We start from the raw sequence: 4332 nt of genomic DNA, 5'->3' as shown, positions 1-4332 counted from the left end.
CCCTAATTTTCTTTTTTGCCTCACAACCTCTTTACTTCTTTTTTTCTGTTTTCACTTTACCTTTTATTAAAGGTAGCTTTCTTCTCTTTTATCCTCTTACTGTTACATCGAATATGGTTAGAACTACCACTCATGGAAAAGGTTGCGACAGCTGTGCCACAACCAGCTGAAGAGATACATTCCCGATAGGACCTAAAGGTCCCAATGGTACACAATGTGTGGTCGCTCCCTATCATGATTGTGCCACCACTAAGGAAGAACTAACCCGATACTTAGGAGCTAGGGGGATTTGATGTCCTTATTTTGCTTTTGATTTCCACATCTCTCGAGGGGTGTCATTTGAGCGATAACATTGAAGGCTTTATCCTTCCACTCTTTTTTCTTGAGGATAGGTTTCATTTGCCTCTACATTCCTTATTTTGCTCCGTCTTTAACGAGTTTGACATAGCTTTAGGGCAACTCTTTGCCCTTTCTTGGTGGACGCTAGTGGCTTACTTCCTTGATTGCTACATGTAAAATAAGCTTCTTATTCTTGGTGTATTCTAGAATATATACTTATTGAAAGTAAAAAGTCAATGAACTTCGATTGGAATGGCCAATTTTAGTGCTCATCAAGGCTTTGAGCCAATCATCTAAAATTAGACCTCGAATCTTCACCTCAAAAAAGTAAATTTGTGAGGGTCATTAGTAAACTTGAGACCAGATTTGGCTTCCCCACTCTATGGTCCCTTCTTCGGGTAGATGTGTGCCAACAAAAGCAATAGGTCGATTTAGTGTTCTTTGGTACCAGTATAAATGACTAAAAGTGAAGTGTGTTGTGGAGTTAGTGCAACTTGTTTCTGTTCGAAATGATTTCTAGTATTTCCTAGAAGGGCTGAATCTTAACGATTGTTGAACACATTGTCTTTTTCAATAGGCAGTGGTGCGTCTCAAAACTGGCTAAAAATTTGACTAAGGCAAGTGCACCTATCGATTAATAGTATAGCTACGGTAAACAAATATATTGTTTCCACAAGTACTAAAAGTACTAGTAATTATTGTCTTTCTATTATTTAACTGAATTGCAGCGGCCCAAATTTGTGACAGCCCAAAATTGACCCTAGTCGGGAAGTGGTTTCGGGACCGCTAAACCGAGTCACCGAAATGTTTGAATGTGATATCTATTGTCTAGAATATGTAATTATGAATGTGTGAAAATTTCAAGCTTCGATTTAGTCGATTGCATGTGAATTTAGTCAATAGGACTTATGTGAGAAAATTTTGAAATGTGATAGGTCAAAGCATAAGGGCCTATTAGTGCATGTTGAAAAAGGGGGGACTTGCATGTCAATTTCCCCCCTATTAGTAGTGGCCGGCCATGACAAGCATGGTAGACCAAGTGTGATGGGCAAGACATGTCATAGACATGTTGGGTTGGTGCATCATGGGTGGAAAAAAATAAAATAATGAGCATGGAAATTAAATAATGAAAGGGAATATGATGAAAACAAAAAAAGTGTGTGGTTGTTTCTCCCCCCCCATTTTGCCGAAACTAGAAAGAAAAACAAAAAAAAAAGTGCTCATCCTTTGGTTCATCCTTGGCCAAAAATTTTAAGGAGGAAGGAAGAAGAAAGGTTGAAGAGGTTCGGCCATGCATGTAGCTAGGCTAAGGTATGTTTGATGATGTTCCATGAGATGCATGCATGTTTTAGTTGTTAGCTTGAGTTCTACCTAGCCCATGGTCTAAATCTTGCTATGTGATGGAAATGACACTCGGCCATGGATGCATCATTCTTGGTTGATGTTTGATGTTGTGGTGATGAGGCATGAAGATGAGTTAAGATTCAGCCTAGGTGGATTTTGTGTTAATGCCATTGCATGCTAAATATGAAGCTTGTTAATGATGCATGTGATGGTGGATTGATGATTCTTGAATCTCCTTTTTAGCATTTTTGAGTGAGCACATATGTGCATTGGTTGCTAGATGGGGAAGAATCGGCTAGCAAGTTGTGTGCTAAGGCCGAATATAACTTTTGTATGTTAATGAGCAATGCATGTGTTAAATTGATGGAAAGGGAGAGGATGCTTTACTAGTGTATATATGTGTGTATTAGCCAAGTTTTGAACTTGAAACAAGATGATATTTATAATCAATACAAGTAACCATACTTGTAGGAAGTATTAAGCATATAATCGGCCCCAACATAGACATGCATATTCGGCCATAGGAAGAAGATTTGGTGTTGCATGTATTCGGTTGGAGGCAAGCATATTGATGCTTTTGTCTTGGCTTAGAAAATTCGGCCAAGGGGTAAAATTAGCTAAAATGTTGAGTTTGATTCATGATTCCGTACACATGTGACTTTAATGTCTAATGTATAAATATGGGCTAAGTGCCTTGTGTTCCTCTTTTCGATGCTCAAATGATTAAATCAATTTATTTGTTTAATTAAGCTCAAGAGCAAAGGGGAACTAAATCCGATAAAGGGAAGGAAAAAGTGGACGAATAGCCATCGGAATCGTTCGACAACATCCGAGGTAAGTTCTTGAGTAAGAGAGCTTAAATTAAGATTTGATTAGATCATGTTTTAAGCAAATCAAAATCATGCTCTTTGTGTGTGGCTATTGAGCCGAAATTACAAGAATGATAAGTGTCTTGTGTTTGAGTTTTGCTAACGAAAATGAAATACGAATGTGCCATGATTTATTGTTAAATGTGCATGGTTATTTGAATGATGTCCGGGCTAAGTCCCGAAGGCTTTGTGCTAAGTGACCATATCCGGACTAAGATCCGAAGGCATTTGTGCGAGATACTAATTCCGGGCTAAGCCCGAAGGCATTTGTGCGAGTTACTAAATCCGGGTTAAGTCCCGAAGGCATTTGTGCGAGTTACTATAACCGGGCTATGTCCCGAAGGCATTTGAACGAGGAGCTATATCCGGTTAAATTCCGAAGGTACGTGATTTGGGAATGAATGATCTTGCTGTAAAAATTTCAGTTAATACTCTAGAAACATCCCAACATTGAGGTATGTTTCGTATGTGCTTGAATTTAGTTGAGCCCTTACAAATAAGTATTCGCTCAGTTGATAAACGAGCTACCGGCCTTTGGCTAAGTTAATCTTTTGTGTATGTACATAAGGGTTGGTAATGTGAAGCAAGTATGATATCGAAAATTTGTGCATATGAAATTATCCGTTTAGCTATATGAATGCTATACTTTTGTTGTGCTCGAATTCCTTGCTCAAAACTTACTAAGCATAAATTGCTTACTCCGTTTCATTGCTCCTCTGTTTTATAGATTTGGTTCTCCAGCTATTAGACTCGGGATCTTGAAGTCAAAGTCGCCCACACTATCAAAGCCCCCCTTTTGGTACAATTTTGGTTGAACTTCGAAATGGCATGTATAGGACTACCCGTTTGTTGTGGGTCGTGGACCCTTTGGACTTGTATAATTTTGGATAGCCATGCGAAAATGGCTTATATGTGTTTGAGTATAATGTTATAATCATTTGGTGTGGATATGCTTGACAAGGATTGGCCATGGGAATGGTTAATCACTATCATAAATTGTGCTATTTATGCAAAAAGGGCTAGTTGAATCATGGAAACCTTGAAATAGGTAAAGTTTACCTTAAAGGCAGATGCTGACAGCAGCAGTGATGTAGATTTGGAAAATCACTAAAAATAGTAGGAATGGAATTAAATAGTGAATAAATTATGTAAACGAACCTTGATGAATCTATTTTCATAGGAAAGTAACGAAACAATCATACGGACAGTATGTTAAGAGATATTCAGGTTCTCGTGAGACAGGGCCAGAACGGTTTCTGGATTTCCTGTTCCGACTTTGGAAATTCATTACAAATTAACCAGAGACAATTAGGAGTCAAGAAATATATGTATAGATTCCTCTTTGAGTCTAGTTTCTATAGAAACAAACGGCATCAGTATTGAAGCCCTGTACAGGGAGATATCCAAGTCGTAATGCGCAAAGGTCAGTGTAGTCGATCCCTGTAACATGGGAGACTTTGACTAATAAACTGTACTAATTGGCCCAACCAAAAATTCTAGAAAAAATATGTAGATGGGCATATGAGTCTAGTTTCAGGGAAAATTTACGGAACTGGATTCCGAGTTTCTGAACTCAAGATATGATTTTTAAAGCGACTATTACGCAGATTGGCAGTGTCTGGAAAATTTTTAAAGTCTGTTAACACCTCGTGTTCGACTCCGGTGACGGTCTCGGGTTCGGGGTGTTACAAAATTAGTCTGGCCTAGACTAAAAAAAAAACAAATAAATAAATAACTGTTCACGGAGTAGCGTCAAGTGGTTCGAGGCTCGTATCTAAGG

Source organism: Gossypium hirsutum, chromosome A08, assembly GCF_007990345.1.
Source record: "Gossypium hirsutum isolate 1008001.06 chromosome A08, Gossypium_hirsutum_v2.1, whole genome shotgun sequence".
NCBI classification, from domain to species: domain Eukaryota; kingdom Viridiplantae; phylum Streptophyta; class Magnoliopsida; order Malvales; family Malvaceae; genus Gossypium; species Gossypium hirsutum.
This window is presented reverse-complemented; position numbering follows the sequence as displayed.